This window comes from Lichenostomus cassidix, chromosome 1 (genome assembly GCF_008360975.1).
Source record: "Lichenostomus cassidix isolate B80296 chromosome 1, HeHo_3.0, whole genome shotgun sequence".
NCBI classification, from domain to species: Eukaryota; Metazoa; Chordata; class Aves; order Passeriformes; family Meliphagidae; genus Lichenostomus; species Lichenostomus cassidix.
In genome coordinates, this window is record NC_139479.1 from 95,410,620 (window position 1) to 95,432,878 (window position 22,259).

The 22,259-nt window shown below is 41.3% G+C and overlaps 1 protein-coding gene across 3 annotated transcripts in view; it reads left to right on the forward strand.

Annotated features, from left to right (window-relative positions):
- ZPLD1 (zona pellucida like domain containing 1) overlaps positions 1 to 22,259 on the forward strand; it is a 94,069-nt gene that overhangs the window by 14,066 nt on the left and 57,744 nt on the right. For all 3 annotated transcript variants that reach the window (XM_085072599.1, XM_085072590.1, XM_085072582.1), the window contains exon 2: positions 4,075 to 4,136. The gene's annotated coding sequence lies outside the window, so the exon portion shown is untranslated. The remainder of the gene's footprint in view (positions 1 to 4,074; positions 4,137 to 22,259) is intronic.

Here is a 22,259-nt window from a genome sequence, read left to right on the forward strand (position 1 = left end):
AGACAGAGCATATTTACAATTGCATAAAAGTACAAACGTACAGGGGAGGGGTGCATGCTTGTATACATTTCTGTATTTATAAACACTTTTGTATAAATATTGCACAGGCCCTTTTTTAGTGATGATTTAAAAAATAACCTTATACAGGTTAAAATGAAATGAAAGCATAAAATGTAAAATGCATGACAGAGCTGTTGAACCTTGTAAAACCAAACAAGTCTCAGTCATAAATAAGTGTCAGGTGTCTGGATGCCTGATAACAGCAAGTGCAAAGTCAGTTACTGGGAAACACATGCCCTATTCTAAAGTATGCTGTGCTTGCTCTATGAATGCAGGCATTTGTTTAAATAAATATTGACTATAATTATGGCTCTGTCTTGATGGCTTTTATGAACTTTTTACTGTGTGTTTAGGTGACAGGAAATCTTTAATCTGACTTGGTTCAGATTTAATGTTTAATCTTGTTCAGATTGTTAAAATATCTAGCTTGGATTCTGTCAAATCTTTAGCAGGGAGTAGGGTACAAAACTCCATAATCCGTGATAATACAGTTACTTGGGCATCTGCCTTGCAGAGTATAAAATAGATAAATGTTTTTGCATTCTAGGTGAAAATTCAAAGCAGATCACTAAATTCTTTCTCCTTTATCACTTGGAATACAAGTGCAGTTTCCTGGGAAAGCTTTCTTTATCTAGAGTAGACTCAGGAACTAGACTAATTGAACTCGGTACTGCAGATCCATGAGTCAAGGCTCTTTACCTATGATAGATTCTTTCTGCAGCTTCTATCCAAAAGGGAAGACACTTTTATTTCCTTGGCTATACATGGTTAAATGTTAAGAGTAAAAAATGCACATACTTCTTCTGTGTGAGGTTTGCTAGACCATTTGTTCCTAAAGAGTGCTTTTTCAGCATTGATTCTTAGAAGTGTTGATAAAAAGACAGTAAAGGTACTGTGTATGCTGCTTTGTGTTCTTTCAGTGCAATTTTGAGCAAGAGACTCTCTGCACTGTTAAAAGTTGTTGGATACACATTGAAATCACCAGTATGTAGAGATGTCACTGTTGGGCGTATGACTTGCTGCAAGCTATTAAATAAATTTTCCTGAGTGTTTTGAAAGGGTATAAATGGCTGAAAAAAGAAAATGAGAAAGTAAATGTGGCTGGGGAGAACAGGTTCTTCTGCTTAAATGTGGAGCTAGGGAAAAGGTTAGATGTTTGGTAGATTATTCTTTCTCTAATTGTGGCTCTGCCTTCTCAGTTCTCTTGGTTTGAAGAATAAGAAACTCATTCCTTAATGTTTTGGGGCCTTTTGCACAGCTCTGTGAGTGGAAGGTGGGATGTGTCATTAGGAATTATCTTAATCGTTTTGGACCACAGTATTCCTACTGTCTATGCAGCTTTACCAGAGCCATAGAGAACAACCAGTGGCATATGGAAGTGAAGTATTTATAGGGCAAACAGGCTTATACCTCTTCATGCCACAGACTGAAACTTCCTTTGGTGGTCAAAGAAAAATAATGACCTGGTTGAGGGTTTTTTCTGAACTGTTACTTCCCCCTTTCACTCTGGTTTCTCAGTGGAGTGACAGCTAAAGTCACCATTAAACATGTTAACTAGGCATACGTTATGTTCTCCAGAATATTGTCTATGAATATGCCTTGCAGGAAGGACTGGGATATCAAACACAACGTAAAAGGATGTGCCAGAAATGGAAGATATTAAAATGTTTGTTGTAGCTGATTTCAAATCTGCTTTCAGGGAAAGAAGAGAACACGGTAAATATTTTCTTTTCAGGGAGAGAAAGGAGGAGACCTTCTTAGCTAATTCTGATCACGGTTTCCTACCCAACTTGTTAAAGATTTAAAGCCTTAGAGGGTGTGCCTCCAAGTATCTTTGGTGACAGAACTCGTATTGGAAAGTTTCAGCCCAAATTTGTGAATGAGAAACATTGCAAGAAGTAGAGCACAGACTGAGTAATCAGCTCAAATGCCCCACGGAAAATTTGACTGAACTGGAAATGATGTCAGATTTCCCCATGAACTGAGCTACTCTTTCCTTAAACTTCTAAAGAGGTCAGCACCCTGGTAATGGTAGGATGGTGAAACAGCTCTTGCTGAAAAAGAATTAAAAAAACCTCAAAACCCAAAGAAATCAGGATTCGTAAGACAGCATTGCTGCAGGAATTGTGGGTTTTACTTTTTGGGGAAGAGTGGATAAAGTGTGAGAAATTAAAGATAAAAGCATTTTTTAAAGATAAGTTTGTGGCTACTAAATTCAGGCTGAATACTTTCCTGGGTTATACCACTTGCTCCCCAATTTGAGGACAGGCAGGGATGAAGGCAGTGCTTAGGTAAGTGTCATGAGAATATGACAGCCCTGACTCAATCCGTATGAGGATCAGCAGGAAGGAGGACTGCACTTGACTCAGGCTGGCACTGTGCTGGCAGAATGCTGCTGGCTCAGAAGGAGACAATGTATAGTGAGATACTCCCTCAGCTTGGGAATGTGGGAGGGAAAGGAGCCTTGAGGGAGCTGTGTGACCTCAGGCAGCCCTTTAGACAGGCTGTAGGTTTTAGATCTCTTATGGAAGGTACAGACTGGCAGAGACACGATGCCTGTCCATTTGTGGCACTGCTCCAGAGCAGAAGAGCAAGCAGGTGTTGGGGCTTGGGCCAGGTCCTTGCTAGGAGCCCTTCTGGTTGCCTTCCTGGCCTTACCGGGTGGATGTGGCCTGTGGGACTGGAGGCTGATGGAAAAGCTTGCAGGGCTGCTCTGTAAAATGCAAATTATGTACTGACCTGAGGGAAAGAGTGTGGGAACTACGCCTCAGTGGTAAGGCTGGTGAATAAGTGAAAACAGGTAACACCACAAAGGGTAGCAGGTGTCTTATGGATCCTGGCTAAGGACTAACTTAGTGCTGCTGGAATGTAATTGGTGGGAGAGTTTAGTGTAAGAAAACCCCGCCCCGGTTTTCTGGTAGAGGCACACAGGATTTTGTCTACTTAACACATCCTTTTTCTTCTTTTCCTGGCCTTAGCTGTGTTTCTATCTCATTCCCACCTTGCAATATATTTAATATTTTTAAGCTTTTCTTTTGTGTCCTTGCCATGGCACGTGCCCTTTTGAGCAAGTCATAGTGAGCTTTGTAGGGAGTGTTGCTTGTTACCCACCCTATTGCTCTGCTGCAGTGCGGTTTGTGAAACTGCATTTGAGTTTGCTGCTGTTGTTCCCTTTCCCCAAATATTTATCATAAGATATATCAAGGCTGTCATGGGATTTTTAAACTTATGAGGTGGAGTGGGTAATTGAACATGTGAGACATGGAACTCTTTTAACATCCCTGAAAGAAATCTGGATATTTTGCCTCTCTAACATTTTTCATTGATGTCCTTGAGCTTTCTGTATTTTATAGTCAATTCAACCCTTCCAACATTTTTAATGAGAAAAATACCCCTAATCTATACCAATAACTTCAATATGGTATATCTTACCCTGATAATAAAAACATTTTACAATATTTTAATCTAGTACTGTGGAATACTCTTGGGTATTTTTTAAATGAACATAAAGGCTGAATGCTGGAAGATACTCCAAGAAAACAAATTGTATTGTTAATCAAACCGAAACATAGAATTCTTCACATAGTGATTTTAAAATGCCCAAGACAGTCTTTAATTGAAATGTTACAGAAAATAACAGAATGAGAAACTGTGTACTTGGTGTTTAATTAACTTTACAATGTATGTTCAGAAGCTTGTTAGATGGATCAAAATACAGCTATAGGATGTAAGAGTGTGTTGGCAATGTAAGTCCATTTATGTGTTGTCCAATAATAAATTTCAACTTAGATTAACAAGCACCTTCTTAATTAAACAGTCTTTCCTTGTTGCATGCTGAAATGGCTGATACTAAGTGCCATTTCCATTCATTGTCTCCCATTAACTTCAGCACTTGCTCTTTCTTATGAGCATTATCTGTCTCACAAAGAAACCAGGTTTTAACAATGATTTTTCTCTCAGCACCAGTCATGTAGCTGATTTTTAATTTTTTTTCTTTCTCTTATCTAAATCCAGGCTGTGTTTTAGCCTTCTGTGGCTGTGAAAAAGATGCAGGAGATTTAAAGAACTACCTGGAGGTAAGCATCAGAATGGCCTTGTCCACTTTGTGGCTTTGCTCTGGGTCCTTTTCAAAAAAGCTAAAGGAGGACATCTAGACATTATCAGAAGGTCCAGCTTGTCTTGCAGCAGTGATGGATAGTGGGTGACTGGGGAGGAATACAGTGACAGGAAAAAACCTACACTAGGGCTACAGTAAGGTCACCTCAGAGCATGTGCTGGGCTTCAGCACAGGGCAAGAGGTAACAGTTCTAAACAAAGGAGGGTTCATTTAGATTAGATGTAAGGAAGAAGTTTTTAAAATGAGGGTGGTAAAACACTGGAACAGGTTGAGAAAGGTGGTAGATGCCCCATCCCTGGAAACATCAAAGGTTAGGTTGAACAGAACTCTGAGCACCCTGATCTAGTTGAAAAGTCCCTTCTTATTGCAGGTGGGTTGGATTAGATGGCCTTTAAAGGTCCTTTTCAACTCAAACTATTCTAGATACTCCCCAAAAGAGCAAGGGGAAGATGGTGAGCAATAATCTTGATCCTATTCGAGTACATATTGATATCTGAAGCAAATGTTTAGGACCACTTCCCTGATGCGTTATTCTAGCAGGGTTGCTTTCTGGAAGGAAAGAGTGGTTTACCCACACTCACGTACAGGGTTCAGGTCAGGGCTGTACCCAAATCCCTCTGTGGGCAGTGAGGGATGACAGGATACCTGTGGGGTTTGCTGGACTAGGGGAAGGGAAGTGCCATCAGGGTAACAGGGTGGGCTAGGACCTGGGGTGGGATGATAACAGTGAGGAAAAGCAAAGGTTTTCCTCTTTCTGAGATCTCAGCCACTTCACTCAGGTGCATATCAGTGTTACCTTGCAATAGCCAGAGCTGCCTCTGCTTTGTGTCTTCTACTAGTCCTGCTTTTAATGGGAAGGGTCTTGTCTATGTTGGTGCAAAAAACCCTAAGTGAGCAGAGTGTGATCTCTGATGGTCTGTTAATATCAGATACTGAGAATCAGGACTTTCTGGGCTGCTGATGTGCTGGGGTTGTTGGTCTTCTGTGTTAATTAGGATCTGCAAATCTGTGAAGGAAAAGAAAATGACCACCAGAGAGCTGGTATAACGAGGTTGCTTGCTATCAAGCACTTGCTCAGGTGAGGCATCAGCACTGCACTGAAAGAGCTGCCACTGTAAGGCATGTCCAAACTTTAAACTGGTGCCACAACTGGATCTCCCTGCCAAAACATCGGCATTTTTGTTGAATATACAGCAGAGGCTTTCAGTAACCTAAAAGCTGTAATAGATGAGAATGTTTAGACAAGGACTGAGTAAATATTCAATCACAGTAGTTGTAATTTATTAATATTTTCTTCAGTAATTTGCAAAGCTCTGTTGTAGGGTCTTTGGCCCACTGTGCATCAGAGATGTTCTCCCATAATCTGTGCAGTAGTTTCTTGGCAGCAGATATCTGGTTTGGGTGTCAGAGGATGTAGATTCAAAGTCTGCAGCCCATCTCACTTGGCCTATAGCAGGTTGTACTGTCCTCCACAAGAGAACTGCAGAAGCAAAACTGCTTACTCTGAGTGTATCAGGAATGAAGGCAAGCCCTTGCCCAACAGGGTCCATTCCCTAAAGGACAGATTTAAATGATAAGCAAAAACCATGCTACCAATCTGCTTATTTGTTTATCTGCTACCTTTCATTTTAATCCTAAGCAGTATAAGCATCTTGCAGATAAGGGAAATCCATTTGGTGTTTCTGTTTTGCTTTTAGTTTCTGGGGACTTTGTGCTTGGAGAATATGTTCCTCATCTTTTATAGCATCCTGCCACAGATGTGTTCACGTCTGTGCTTGCCCACAAGTTTGAGGTGCTTATATGCCTTGATATTGAAGAAAGATATTACTGGCACTTGTGAAGTACAGAACATTCTTAACAAGAAGAAACTTTCATAATTCTGTACTTCTGCTCTGTAGTGCTGACTCACAAACATGAGCAAACTGTACAATTGTGCTGGTGAAAAGTGCCTTCCCTGGACATCCCTCGTGGCCCTGACTCAGATGTTATTTCCCTCTGAGGTATCTGGCCCTGCTTCAGCAGTGACTCAACTGTTTGTGGCACTGAACAACACAAATAACAGCCTGGCATACTGAGGAAAGCTGAAACTGGCACTGATTATATATTAATATGCTGCAGCTAGGCAGCCACTTTGTGAGCATCTGAGTCATGCCTGCAGCAGGCCCAGAAAAGTCTGAGGTAACTGGGAATAAGGCATGCTGCAGCTCACGTGCCTCCTTTCTCCAACCAGAGCCCTGTGTCCTTTCAGTACCTCAGCAGCTAGGGAGAGCCTTCCTTACCCTGCAAGAGAGAGACACCTGGGCCATAAAAAAGAGCTTAACTCCCCATCTGTCTGCCCCAACTTAACCTGCTTGCAGTGGTCTCTCACATGCCTGCTAGAGCATTGTAAGCATCCTTAGGGTACATCTGAGTTTTTGGAACTGTGTAACACAGAACCTGTTACAGTGTTTCTAAAAATTATCTCTTGAATATCTGTCTGCCAAGGCTTTCTACCAGGTCAGTTGAGTTTTTTTCTTCATGTAACAAAGGTTTGATTTGTTTTTAATCACTATTTTGTACTTGTTAATAGGGACATGGATGTCCTCACTAGTGAGGTTAGTCACCCCTGGAGAAAGGTGATGTGAGAATGCTCTGAAAAAGCATACCTTTTGCCTTTTTTCCCCTTGCTTTTTAAAGGCACAGGAAAGGCTTCAACAGCTGCTTTCTCTTTAGACAAAATCTCCCTAATCTCTGCTTTTTAAAGCAGTGCCAAAAAAAAGAACATTTTGGGGTTTGCCTGAAAAACAGAGTTAGAAACCAACTTAATGTTAACATCTGCAGACTGTTATTTTTCTTTGTAATGAGACTGGGAGATGGTGATGTTTCAGATAACCCTGAAAAGATATGGCTGGCAAAAGCTGGCTTGGGTGAAATTGCTAAACTGTATTTTAGCTACAAAAATCTTCCTCAATTGATTCCGACCGGACTTAGGAGGTTGACCATAAAGAATCATGTTTTCTTCATATGTCGAAAAAGCAACAACATCTGGAATAAAAAAAGTATTCAAATGGCTGACTAAAAAGTGTCAATAACTGGCAAACTGGAAAAACTGCCTCCCTGTCTAGCCTTGCTGATGGAGCTGCTTTTCCTGTTGAATAAACTGTGCTCTCACCACCTTCTGTGTGCAAATGCATGCTCAGGAGAGGCAGGATGGAAGCAGCTTTATGGGAGCCTGTGCAGGATAACACCCATCAGTCCAGGGCTGGGAAAAGGATAGGGAAACAGAATGCAAGATAGGAAAGCAGACCTTTGTTTGAGCAGTGTTTTCTAGCATATCTGTTCCTCACTGGCCTAAACTTGATATACAACTTATTTTATAGCAAGAAGCTATAGCACCTTTGAAGTCCTTTAGCTGAAGAAAGTTTTGTTGCATTTGCTTCTTCTCTGCTAGCTCACATCTGGTTTGTTCTTATCTGGTATTCTGAATTTCTGTGTGAGTGGATGCTTCAGGGAGAGGCAAAGAAATAAAATGAACACTTTAAAATGTAGTACAAGTGTATAAAGTGTGGAGAGTTATGTGTGAGAAATGCTTCCTTGTCTTCAAGGGTGATCTGCCTGTGCAGTGAAGTATGAAATTTGGTTATCATCTTATTCCAACTTTTATTGTAGCTTGTGGAGCTGAAAACATTATCAATGTAAATAAAATGATTCAGCCTTTCCTAGGTAACATAGTTCTCTTTAATTTTCAGAAGCAGAGAGTCCTGCAGATTGGCTCTGTGCATTGAAGTTGCCAATTTTTTGCCCCACAACTTGCTTTCACAGTAGCTTTAGGAAAAGGGACCCACAGAAGGCCTTTGTACTGACCCAGTGCAATGTAAAACTGAATGTTTTTCAAATACAGGAGTTTTTTTTGTGTGTTGGTCTCTTTAAAACCAAAATTCCTTGCGTGTCTGGTCCGAAGCCTCCCTGTTACCGTGGCAGATGAGAAGCACATAGTGTGACTGTCAGCGAATTTTGGCAGATGCCTCAAGTCCAGGCCAGTTTGTACCCTGGCTGGCTCTGCTGAGTGCCAGGGGGAGTGAGTGAAGTCAGAGCTGCAGCCGAGCCAGGCCCTGCAGATGGCAGCAGAAGAGCACCGAAGGCAGAGCCCTGCGTGCTCGGAGCAGCAGCATCCCCAGCTCTGCCTCAGATGGAAAACTTCGGACCTTCTCCACTCAATGCTTCTGCGAAGCTGAAGGGCGAGGGCAGTGAGTTCAGATATTCAAGCAGGATGTGAAGCTGTTGGAGTTCAATGCTTTTCTGGGGAAAAAATAACACTTCGGAAGAAAGTGAGCTGTAAAGAGAAAAAATCCTCAAACACAAAGCACATACTAATGATGCATTATAAGGTGATGTCTTCTCAGTGTGTCCTGCTATTGCCCTACTGAATAAATACTGACAAAGGAACTCAAACGAAGGTGTTTGAGAACCCCATTATGGGGGTCTTAGCTGTGTTTGTGATGAATGCTCTTGCTCCCAAACTGGGCTGTGAGGGATGCTTTTGGCAAAGAGAAACGGGGTACCAATACAGACTGGGAGAAACTTATTCCCAGAGTGGTGCTAACTTCATGCTTAACAGTTTCTCCCTTGACACATGACATCAAAAGCCCTCAGACAGAAAAAGAAGTGAAGTAACATCATGAATGGTTTTTGGCTGTTGAGTAGCAGGTGCTGTTGCTGCTGGGGCTGAAAGCAAGAGCTGTCAGACTCAATATACCTTGTCCTGATTGCTGTTCTCTTGTATGTTACAAGGTGGGAGGCAGGCTTCAGCTCTGAATTTCCATCACTTCCAGGATGAAGTTTATTCTGGGAAAATCGCTGGTTATGAGCCTATTTTGCATGGTTGGCTTCTGTGCCAGGATCTAGCTCTGGGTGTCTGTTATGATTATTTATTATTGTGGGTGAATGTAATCATTGTAGCAGGCTGAAGAGGCTATTTACTGTATATAATAACTGCTGATTTTATTTGTTGGTATGTTTTACTGTTATTAAAAGCCCTCCCAGCAATGGATCTAGCGTTCTGATATCAATCAAAATAAGACTGCTATGAGAAAAGGCTATTGCCCATGCAACAAAGCTCTTCTTCAGCAGCATTTTTATTATGTGTTTTTATGCACATGCAGGTGGTAGTACATAACCTCTGGAAAATGTGGAATTAAACTTGTGTACTTGCACTCTTTTCAGAAATCATGCCAATATACCAATTTTGTCTGCAGTCATGTTTTGGTAGTGGTTTCTCACAGTCACCATAATAATTTAAAAAAAAAAAGGCAGTGTTCTCTATAATGGGGTTTATTAGGCATATTGAGTAGTAATACACAGCTCAGTGAACCTGTGTGTAGCCAAATAACTCTTAAGTTATGGATGCAGTACTTGCTGGCTTGAAAATGGGCCCAAAATGGAGTTTGCTTATAGCATAAGGGTCAGCAGGATGAGTGCTTTGCTTCGTGTTTATCACCAGTCCTGTTGATCTCTAGAGCATTAGACAGGCAGCTGGGAAGGAACATTTCCCTCCATATATTTGTTTTAAATAACAAAAAGCTTCACGTAGCTCCTGATACTTTGCAGCATTGTCAAGTCAAAACAGTCAAGTATTTTTAGCCAAATGAAAAATGGTGAGCTTCAGTAGTGCCACTGTGTTCCTGGTTTCCTGATCCAAGTTGGTTTGATACTTAAGTCTGTCACAGTGCCAGCATGGAGGAGTAAACAAAGTGGATCCCAATACAGACCTTCAGGTGTGATATGAGAAATGTAGAGTTTAAACATGTAGGTTTGGCTTGGGTAGAGACTGGAACAAAGAACCATCTCAGAATAGTACCTGTTGCTTAAAGGATGTCACCTGTAGTCTTTTATGGTTGGTCTTGATCTGTTTTGCTTAAAACACCCATGATTTTGAGAGAATCACATCTGCACTGGTGACAGCAGTTCTTGGCACAAGAAATATCTGGATTTTAGTTCAGGTAAAGGATTCCAAAACTTTGTGCTTAAGGTAGCAGATCAGCAGAAAGGACAGAAGGAAGGTCCCACTGTACATTAGCTGCCATAGCCACATTAGGCACTTCTCTTGGAAGCTGATCTAGTCACGAGGATCCATACATCCAGAGATGCTTGGCTATGTTTTGCATTCAGTAATTATTCCAAGCACTGGACCACCCTAGGCTATGCAAGTGAAATCACACTGAAACCATTGCTTAGCCACGACAAAATCTTAAGATTTAATTCTCTGAGCTCAGCTTTTTGCCTCTGTTAAAAGTAGCCATCAACTGGGAAGGAGAGGGGAGTGGCTGACTTGCCATGGATTGAATGGAGTGTTAAGTGAATGACCTTCGTAAGGTTGTTTTTGGAAACATTTCTGAAATAGTATTCCCATCTTTCTTCCTCTCATTTTAGACCCTGGCCTTGAAATATGTTCCTTGAATTCTCTCACAAGCTTAACTAGTTTTCATGTTGAAGTCCTGGTGCTCATGGAAACTGGGCTCTGCCCATGTGGTCAGCTCATCCAAAATCCATTCTTCATGTTAGCTTGGCTTGAGACAACAAGCTGATATGGCACCTTGCAGAGATGTGGGTGTGCCACAGTACATAGCAATGATGATATCTGTCCCTGTGGCCTGGCAAACAATGCAAGAACTGTCTTAGGTGGGATTTTGTTTGTAATTTGTGTCTGTAAATTCAGACAGTGTTGACTAGAAAAAACAATACTGACAACTTAGAGCAAAGTACAGACTGCCAGGAGAGGTTGGCACTGCGGCGAGGAGCATTGGAGATACTGTCAAAGTTTTTAAGACAATGGGACTTACCTGGGTATTCACTGTTTCCATAAGACCTCAGGGTGACTCCTTTGCTCTGTCTCTCCCTGCACAGCATCTGTGTACAGGGCCATTGTAGGAGTGGAGGTTACAAAAGGTGCAGAAGGACCTTGAGACCGTGTGGGCCATCTGGGTGAAGACAGAATGAATTCTCAGAGCCAGAGAAGTGTGTTTTAGACAAAGACCGCAATATAGCAGGTGCAGAGATGAATGGAAATGGAATTTACACTATATTTAGTGGTTTGCCATTAAAATGGGAGAACTAACTAAACCTGGAAAACGTTTTCTGGAACCTATATTGCTAAGAAGTTACAGGAGATGGTCATTGAGTGTACTGATGCTAGATGTTAAATTTTCCGGGCTCAAAAGATCTGCAGGTAGCTTGGAAATGACAAATAGCTTGAGAAACAAGGAAAATCGTAATACAGAGAAATCGCATTCTTTCCATAGAAGGAAAGAAGAAAAATATTACTCAGCAGAACAAGTATGAGATACTTCGCTTAAGCAGGAACAATGAATTGCACAGAAGCAGGATGGGGGAGTAACTCAGTGGGCATAACTCAGGGAGGCCAGTAAATCTATGCTCTCCTACAAAAGAGGATGTTGGGAATGGTAATTTATCACAAGTAGCATATGCATCAGTAGTGTTCTGACACTAAGAAAAGAGGCAAATATGATACTAAAGTGTACAGTAGAGAGGATTACAGTCAATCAGATGCGCTGAGCAGACATACTGCTTCACACTGCTATCCTGGCACTGCTGGATTGTGAGATCTATTCTGTATGGAGTGTTCAGGAGAGGTGTGTTCTCATGGGGAGACCCCAGCAGAGAGCACCAGCAGAGAGCTCAGCCATCTGGCAAACATAACCTCTGACAGGTTGGAGCAAACTGATGATGTTTATCTCAGAAAATGGTATTCCTCTGTAGAGCAGGGGCGTGTTTTTAGACCTGCCGAGAGTGTTGTGGAGGAGGGCAGTGATCTGTTCCTTGTCTCTGTGGTGGGTAAGATGAGACCTGATGGACCTGAATTGCTGCAGCAGTAGTTTAGGTAACACTTTTTAGGTGTTAGGGGGAATCGGCAGTGATTAAGATGGAAAGGATGGGAAGAGGGACTCGGTGTCATTGCTCAGAGAGCACGCTCAGCAATTTGAGGTCTTCAAGAACAGAGCAAGCACCTGTCAAGAGTGACACCAGAAACCCACTATCCCCCTGTTATTTGGGCTGCCTCTGTAATTTTTGTATTAGAGCACTTTCTCCATCTTTCATAATTTTTCAATTTCTTGGATGTTTTTTCCTCCCCTCCGTTTAGAAATACACCTTCACACTGTGCCATCCATCCCTTTCCCTCCCGCTGCTCGCTGCCCTCCCCAGCCGCCGAGCCTGCGAGTGCCGCTCTTAGGAGCTCCTTGCTCTCTGCCGTACCGGGAGGCTTGGCTGCGCTTCCAGCCCCGCTCGCCGCCCTGCCGAGCCCCTGGCGGGGTGGTAGGGCCGGACTGAGGTCGGGGCAGTGTCGGAGCCTCTCCCGGGAGCAGGCTGGCGCCAGGGGCCGCTGCCGGCCCGGGAACGCGGAGCGGGAGAGGCCTGAGCTGCCCCGCAGCCCCGCAGTGTGCCGGGAGGAGGCAGCGGGGCTGCTCTGAGCCGCACGGGGAGAAACCCGAGCTGCTGCCCGACTGGGAGAAGCTTCCCGAGGCAGGGGTGTGGTGGGGCTCCGTGTTGACAGGCGTAGTCATTCGGAAATAGAAGGTTTGCTGATTTCTGTCAGGATGTGTGCAGTTATTGCTCACTTTCCAAGCTCTGGGAAGCAGGAGCGTGATCTCTTGGTGGTCCTTCCCAGCCCTGCTATTTTTTTGCCCCCCTTTTCTTGGAGATCCAAAGTTCATGATGAATGTTAGTCCCATTTTTCCAATTAGCTGTCCAGGCCTCTGAGTATTTCGCAGCTGTCACTCTAGGCACTTGAGCACCTTTTCGCACCTTTATGTTTTAGACATTTTCTGTCCTCTTTGGAATGAAATTTGAAGCATCCCTTAGGTGAATTTGAGAACTTAGTCACTGACAGAGTAAACCTGCCCTGTTTACATGCCACCTCTGCTCTGAATTATTAATATTGAGCACTTGAACAGCTTAGCATGTGACAATCTCAAATGCAATGTGACATGGTTAACTCTTATTGCTCAATATTATGAGAAGATGTAATTTTGTATGAGCCCTTCAAGCCCTACCACCTCCTCAGGGGTTGGGAGCAAATCCTCAAGATTTACTTTGTTTTGCTTTGTTAGGTGGTTTTGTCTTAGGAAGAGAGTTTGGGATGTACTCCAGGTCTCAGAGCAGGATTCTACACAGCTGAAAGACCTTTTGGTTTGACTACAAACTGGTCCCACACTGCAAAGCTGTCTGCAAACTTTCTTCCCTCTTGTTCCCTGCAAATGAAAGGAAGCATTTTGCTATTAATTCACTTTCAACTATACTTAATATGAATAATAACGATCTCATTAAGGGCTGACAAACCTGTCTATTTTAGAAACTTTATTTTAACACAGGATGATTTGAATTTCCATAGATAAATTAGGTGCTAGCATTGAGTAAGTACAAATTTGTAGATAATTAAAACCAGGATTAGTGAGAGAAGAGGTGAAAAATGGGGGTCAGATGCAAACCATCATGGGTCAGGCACTGTCAGTTTTGCTCTTGCATTTTTGTGCTGTTCAAAAAAAAGTTTTTGATTCTGCTGGTTAGAACAAGTTTCTAATGGTTTGCTGCTCTGATCTATTCATTCCAAAGCATGGCCTTAACTCAGCAACAGTGATAAATTCTCTCACTTAAATAAAAGTTGCAGACTAAAAGGTTTAAATATGTACTGAGTGTCCTGCTAACTTTATGTGAATACTCCACAGACAACTAAAATAGGTGCAAGAATTTCAATTTAATTTAGAAAATGTATTTTTTTTAATAGGGGGACGTATTCTTTGAAATGAATTTGGGGTTTCCTTATGGACAGTGATTTAAATATTAATGCCTGTTTCTTGTGCTCACTGCCTATCTAATCTTTTGGCAGCCATTTTGTATGGGTGATAAAATGGGGATTCAGCTTAACGTGCTTTGAAATGGAACTGTTATTCTTGGAATAAAGTAAAGTGCTCGAGGTAACATGCAAAATTCATGCAGCTTCATTGTTCAAGGAATGAGATAATCATTTATGAGAAGTGCAGGACTTAGAAGTTGTTTCGACCTCTGGCAGATTGCTGTGGTCCCCAACTTGAGACCTTTTTGTGATGTAGTTAAGGGTAAACGCTGGAATATGTAAGTTTGCACACTTCGGATTTGAGCAATAAAGAGCTTTATTTCTCACTGCTGGTGGAGCACCATTAATGCAAGTCTATCCCTTTTTAATGCACCATTATAGTGCTACTGCCAGCATTAAGGTTTTAAAATTTTTAGCAGGCCTAATCTTTCTTATGGATTTTTTTTTTAATCAAAAATTGTGCAACTTGAAAGTGTTTCAACAGGAGTAATAATATTTAGTACCTATGGACTAATACAGGCTTTAGCATTTATGGTCAGCTTATGTACTGGGCATTGGGAGCCTGACTCTAGACCAACTTAATATTCTTTGAATTCTCCATAATTACAGCATCCACATGCCACCAATGACTCTTCTGGTAACAGAAGATCAATGAATTAAAGAGCCATCTTGGCTGTTTCCCTTTGTGTTAACTGTTACAGAAGTGCAGAAAGGGTTTTGTTGGAAAAGCATGGTCTTGTTACTCTGAAGACCTTAGGAATACAGCTGGAATTTGGCTGTTTGTGGAGGTTTCTTGGGTTATTTTTAGAAATAGGGCATCCATCTCTTGAGGTACTGAGACTTTATCCTGTAGCTTGAAGGGAGGAGGGAGCACATAAGGCTTCAAGAGAGAGTGAAAAAAATGTAACTGCTCTTTCTTTGTTTTTGATATCTACAATTTTTGTGCTAAAAAGTTCATTTCAGTTCTGTTTGAAGAGATGGACCTTTGGTTTAGTTGTTGCTTAAAAAAACCCAACCAATGAACCAACCAAAAAACCCCAACCAGGCTGCTGCATCCCTCCTATTGCCCTGCCAGCCTCCCAGCCCCACCAGCCAAAACCCAGAAAAGGGAAATGCATTTTGGGGTCACTTGGAGATCAGGTTGGAGATGGTTGGGAGTGGAAAGGGGAAAGAGCCCTTCACCTGCAGAGCTTCTAGCTACTCACAATTAATTCAATTTCCTTGTAGTAGTACAAAGTGAAAAGTCTCCCACACAAGGTACTGGGTAGGTAAGAAAAAGTCAATGCTCCACTGCACATTTCCTAGATATTTCAATGGCCTGGCTCCCTTCTCCTGCAATTCTTCAAGATCTATGGTGGGAATCTTCTCCTACTGTCCCTCAGTTCCCAGTCCATCAGTGTAATATCTGCTGTAGCTGCCAAGTCTCTGCCCCCCATCATTATTTGGCTGTTCAAAAGGAAGGAACTGTGGAGTGTTCCTGGGTGGCAGTTGTGTGGATGTGAATGAAATTCCACTCCTTCTCCAAAAATCAGGAGCAGAAGCTGGTGAGTACTAGTCCTCATACCCTGAGAGACCTGAAGCTTGCCAGAAGCCTTTGAGAGGGGCACCTGTTCAGGGCAGAGCAAGACAAGCAGCTGAAAGGGGGAAGCTGCCATTATCATAGTGCTCTGTTTGAGAGTAACTTGTTCCACCTTTTGCCCCTCTGAGAATGAGGAGGCTGCAGGGGTGTCAGGAAAGGCTGGAAGAGCTGCTCTTATGGAAATCATGATTCAAAGAGGACAGCCTTTTTAGAATGTACGCCAATTCCCTTGGTTTCCCACTGATGCTTTGCAGAGGTATTTTGCAGAACTCAGATTACTTCTGGACTAGCTGTGCATTTATGCCCTTGTGGTGACTTCCATACTTACATCTTTGGTGGAAAATAACCAGTTATGAATAGCTACTTTATGTAATTAGGCTTATTGGAATCATAAGTGGATATTGACCTTTTAAGATGTAGGTGAAATGAAGCCAGGGTACAAACCCAGTAAATTAGACACTTTTCATCACTTGTCTGGAGCTTCCATGTGTTTTGCTGTTTACAGCAGTGTGTAGTACAAGTTGTGTGAAAATGAGAGTTAGAAACTAAATATATTTCTCTGTGATGGTACAGTTTGCAATAATTTCAGCACAGCCAAAGTTTCCTGCAAATGAAGAAGGGGTTGAGTCTTATAAATTTACTTATTTTATTTTAAAATTGCTACTGCAGTTGTTGTAAGTGCTTGGAAAGCAAGATTAGAACATTATATTAGAAACTTGTCCCTTGGGGCACATCTTTTATACTATTACCACTGGGAAAGAGGTGGTTGGGAGGGAGCCATTTATACTGAAACAGCATGGTCAGGAAATATTTTTTTAAGTAATACACTGCTGAATGTGCAACCTAGTGCCCCTTCACTGTCACAAAGAAATCCTTTGCTAGGCAGAGTGCCATTCATTTCCCAAGTGCCCTCTCACCTTCCTTACTTGTGCCCTGGCAGTATTTTTTTCCCTCTAATTATTCTTAAGGCATTAGGCATAAGAGTCTCCAGCTGAACCTATTCAAACATGGGTGTTCTGGTGCACTGGGATGTACTTTTGGGCTTTTCAGCATTCTCTCCCCTGGCCATTTATTGTCACATGGAACTTTATGGAGAACTTTCTTCATCCCACTCACAATCCATACAGAACAGATTTTATCTGTTTTCAGCAACCCTCCAGCTGTGAATGTCTCTAATAGGCTGTGAGATTGAAGAGGAAAACAGGGAAAGAGTAGGCTGTGGGGCAGAAAGGAGGTGGTGAAACCTGTCCTTTGGTTTCTATGGCTCTTTCTTAACTGAGTTTGGTCTTGTAAATTTTTTTGACTGTTGATGTTATGTTAAATCTGCAGAAAAGGTGACTGGGGTCCCACAGAGCTAGTGTCATTTCCTGCCTCTGGAAATAAGGATTGGGATCTGCCTTCTGGCCTCAAGTGGTTTTTGTTCTGTGCCTAAGGAAAATCTTCTGTGAGATATGTGCTGGCTTGCAATGGATGATGCGATCCTCATTCCTCGTTTCTTGTTTTCCAGCAAAGCAGAGCTTTCTAACATGAACACCTTTCCTGCCAACATATTTTGGTTTAAATATATTTCTACATGTTATCCAATTTTCTTTCATGAGGGCTGAAAATTCTTTTTGAAGAAATTTTTGATTACTTTGCTCATTTAGTTTACTGAACCTCTGGCCCCCGTCTGGGTCATGTACAGAAAGAAGTATGCTCTCATCAGGGTCTTTCAAGTATTTTATCTGTAAGGAAGTGTTTTTGTGTGCCCTTTCCTTTGAATCTCCTGATACTGAGATGTTAGAACAGATCAGCACCCCAGAACCCTCAAAAGAGGTGTAGACTGGCTAGGATAGCTCTGGGTTTTTCCCTCCCTCCCCTCAGTGAAAATGTCTGCCAGTTTTAATTATGAGCCCTGCATGTGCATCCTGAGATTTGCAGCATCTGGAGCGCAGTGCAATGATTTCTGCTCTGTGAGAGGCATGCAAATAAGTAGCAGCTTAAACTTGCTCCCTATTCTTACAGGTATCTGGGTCTCTTCTGCATGCACACCCCCTCATCAGCCCATACAAATATCTGCCTCCTTTTGTCAGTGTGAAAGTCACATTTTCAGACTCCCTTAGCTTTCAAGGCAGAGGGATGGATTCTCTTAGGGGAAAGCCTTACATGGCTTCAGTGGTTGACTTCTTGAATTAAATGAGTATTTTCTAATTGGATAAACTCAAGTGAGTCACACAGCTACATATGATAGGGGAGGGAAGATTGGCACAGAAATGGTTTGTTTATTGCTAATATCCATGGACAATATTCTTCATAGTACCAAGTTTTCACTCCCACTTCCCCGTCCTGTCCATCACTTCATATATTGCCGAGGATAGCTCTAAATGGAACAGCTGTGCCATCTGCCTCCAATATTATTTCAGTCCTCACTGTTTTGGGATAAATTTCATAAAGTGTATTGCACATGCAAACATTTAATTGAACAAATGGGAAGCCTCTCCAGTTAAGAAAGCTTTGCAAATGATAAGTAGTGTCCAATTTCCATTCTAATGGTTACTCTGGGGCTTTAAAATATGTGTGAATTCATCTAGCAGGGGCTGATGGTATATTGGAGGCAGATGGCTTGGTTCTGCAAAGAAGAAATGTAAGTGGCTTTTACTATAAATCTTATTTCTTTTTTGGCAAAGGGTTGACACAATAAAGATGTGAGTATTACTGAGAGTGCTCTTTAATAATTATACTACCTTATGTTTTCCCTCAAGAATATGCTTAACTGACTAGAAAAATCTATTCTGAATTTTTATGTTTAACTATAACAAACAGCTTAGAAACACTCTTTTCTTCCTGTAAGAAGAAGACTGAAGAGTGGGCAGGTTATTAAGCAAAAGGCAAACACCAGTCCTTGGAGAAGCCATGCAGCCTCTAGAAAGGTGTTGGACGTCATGAGAAATGCAGCCCAACCATACTCAGTGTCCTTGCCTATCTGAGGACTTTAAGTGTAGACCTCACCTTCCCTATAGATACTCAAATTTTTAAGGCACTTAGGAAGTGTGCAATCAGAAAATATTTGAAATGTTTCTCTTAAAGCTGTGCTGGTGACCTTTGCTTGAAGCTTCAATGTCTTACACATCTTAATGCTCCTGAAAGGTCAGCCATGAAGCTGAGGCTTTCTCAGTCATTTTTCTGAGTGGGCAGAGACAAGTGTGGCTGAATGCAAGTCTTCAGAATTTTGATAATGCTTGTCTGAATTTGCATTCAATGAATGCATGGAAATAGGATGTCTAATGTAGCTGTTGATGGCTTTGAGACACTGATGATGCCTTAATGGATTAAAACATGAACAAGTATAAATCTGTCAGTAAATTTAACTGCACAGTAAGGACAGATCTTGCTAGCAGGAGCAGGGAGGATGGACATCCCAGTTTGTGTAACAGAATGTCTGCATGTTTGCCACAAATTTGGTCAAAGCTGCACACTCATAACACCCAACTTCTCAAGATTTACTGAGCTATACTTCTTCCCTGATATTTTCCCTCCAAAATAAACTCTTATCATTTTGTTTTCTCCTACCTTAGGATTTGGAGGTATGAATGGATTTTGTGGATTCTGGTGTTAGGATTGTAAAGGTGTTACTTAGATAGTTTTCTGAGCTCTCTATTTGGAAAGTTGTGAACAACAACTGAGCTCTGAAGTTCATTTTAAGTCTATCATAAAAATAAAATAAAATAGGAGCAGAGAACTAAACCTATTATCTACCCTGGGGACCAGAGAACTAAATGTACTACCTGCCTTGGGGCCCAGCTCTTGACATTAAATAGAAAGAAGTCTTGAATTAAATCCTAAAAATTGCTGTAACTATTGAAAAGCCCACAGCAACTACACACAACCTCCAAATAATAATTATTTGTTATAAAGTCTGGGCTTATATGTTTGAATTTGTATATTATTGAATACTTGCATATGTCTTAAATATTAAAATATGCTTGTCAGGACTCTTTTTATATAAGAACAGACTGGATTATTGAGTCTTCAAGTGGCCTTTTTGCATTGTTACTTGAGACAGATTTTACTAGAAAAGACAGACACAATGAAACCTTTACAGACTCCTTAACTAGGGTGGTTTTGGCAGACACAAAACTAGTGTTCATAAGTCTTCTCAGTGATTTTTATGCTAACTGTAAATAAGTAGATATTGACTTTGTTGTAATCAGCATCAAGATTCATTGACCTGAGAAGTAAATATTGGTGAGAGCAAAGCCAGGGTCAATACAATCCTCAAGGGACTGTTAATCTCTGTAGACTGAAAAAAAGTCAGTATTGGTGGTATTACATGATTCCAGTGTAAAAATTTCTTTTGTATGTATACAGAAAGGAAAAGAGAAAGAACAATTAAAAAAAAGTAATATAGCTATTTCAATGTACCCTGTGTGTAGCAGTCAGGTTGTAAAAGTTGATTATTTTAATAAAAATATTCCACGTGTAATTTTTTCTTGTAATGCAGTCTGAATTTGGATCAAAACCAAAGGAAGGCTGTGAGATAGGGTGAGGAGGAAATGACACTGCCCAGGTGTTTTTATCTACCTGGTGGGCATAACCGTGATGAGTGCTAAATATTGTCCTCTTAAGGCAGCAGACTGTTGGAGCTGCTGTCATTGCTCACATCAGAATAACTAAGTGCTTGCTGCTTCCCAGGCTCAAGGGCCACAGTTCTCACAGCAAGGAAGGATCTGACAGCTAGGTGAAAGATGGCTTTTCACTGAAAACCACAATTGGCTGTTCCTGATTCGTGATTTGTTATTCCTCTTGTATGGACAGAGCAGCTTAAAGTCTCACTCATTCTCCTGGGGAGTAGAAATAAAGTTGTGTGACTTGGGAACCTGCTCAAACACATTGGATAATAGGCAGGGAACAGTAAAAGCAAACAGGCTTGCAGGCAAACCCTTAGGGTGAATTTCCTTCATATAAATTATTCAGTGAGTAATTTGCAAACAGCAAAGATGTTTGTAGAGAATGGATTTGGTTCATGAATGACTCACAAAGTAAAAATAGATTTGGAAACACTGGACCATTTACTCACAAAAAGGAACTGGACTGACTGTATTCTCTCTTAGGATAGTCTGCAGCTTTCAAAATTCACATGGTTTTAGAAATATATAAAACTCTTATTGCAGCTAGTAACATCTACTTATCTACACATCAGTCTACAAAAACGAGCTCTGTGGTTGCTTTTTTTGCATGAAAATTTTTAATTCAACTCCTAAGTAGGAAATAACACTTAAATAGGAATATAACATAAATGCTTTACATGTGCTGTGTTCAGATATATGTATACATACATCAAAAAATATTGAAGTAATTCTATAAAATACATTTTTTAAAGTACCAGTAAATAGTAAGAAAGGAAATACTATCATTTCCACTGTTAGTCCTCCTGGCAGCTCATCTTCAAATAGTCTTTCTGTAGGTATAATCTGTAGGTATATATCTCTTTTCTTGCAAATTACAGTTAGAAATTGGTAACAGTTTCACTTTACTTCCATTTGCCAGAAACTGTTCTTTTCAGTTTTCACCTTCTTGTGTTCTTCATTTTACTAATTCAGCAGCTGTTAGATATCTCCCTTCCTGTCTCCTGTCCCTTGTTTTAACTTTCAAAGCAATATAAGATCTTTTTCTTTTCCTGCATGAAAGCCAGAAATAGTTTTATTCTGTTAAGGTCTCTCGGAAGGATGGACTTTCCTCATTTCTGAGTCTGCTCAAGGGACTGAGGGCAGGCTAAGGGTACTGTAAGTCTTGTAAGAGCCCTGCTGTCTGAATTCACCTTTGTTGTATTTTGGTGGCAGCAGTCAGTACCAAAGAGGGTAAGATGTGTTGTCCTCATTGCAGGCTGTTTATAGTGTGTTAAATCTAATTCTGGATCCTTTACCCATATAAATCTCCTGTTCTGCCTGCAGGCTAAAATGTTATCTAAGTCTATTATTTTTTTTAGGTTATCCACATCAGAGGCTGATGAGGCTTTTGCCCTTGCTAAGTTGTCTTTGTGGCTTCCTCCTGTGCCCTTCACATTGAGAAAAGCAGTGAAAATTTGTGTTCATCCTAAGACAACATTCACATGGGTATTCTCTTCTCCTGTTCCAAGATCTTGGAATAAGAAGCTCTCATCAGGACTTTGAGGTTGGAGAAGGTTTTCACTGCAGAACTCTCTCATTATTCAATCAAACAAAGTGGCCAGAAGTAAAAAAAAAGCTTAGTTAAGGTCGAAAAGTAATCCTCGTTTTTGTAGTGTTTTGATTATACCTTGTATCTGCACTTCACAGATACTGAATACTCCAAATACTGTTGGCAAAGGGTGTAACTTCCAAGGCTGTCTGATCAGAAAGCTTCTGAATAATGACCCTGTAAACACACGGAAACACTGAGTAAAAAGATTATTTGCACAGTCTCAAATGTGGGCATTGCCAGATGATGGGGTTAAATGAAAATCACTGGCAGCTGCATGCAGAGCTGTTTCCTCATCAAAAACATATGGACAGAGTTCCCAGAGGAGAGTACAGTAGAGTTTGTCAGGATTTGATATGACCTTGCTGATTTCCACTTGGGAAAGTGGATCTGGCTGGGCTTCTCTGGCCTTCTTCTACTTTGTTCCCATTTGCCACAGAGGTTTAAGCTGAGGGAACCAG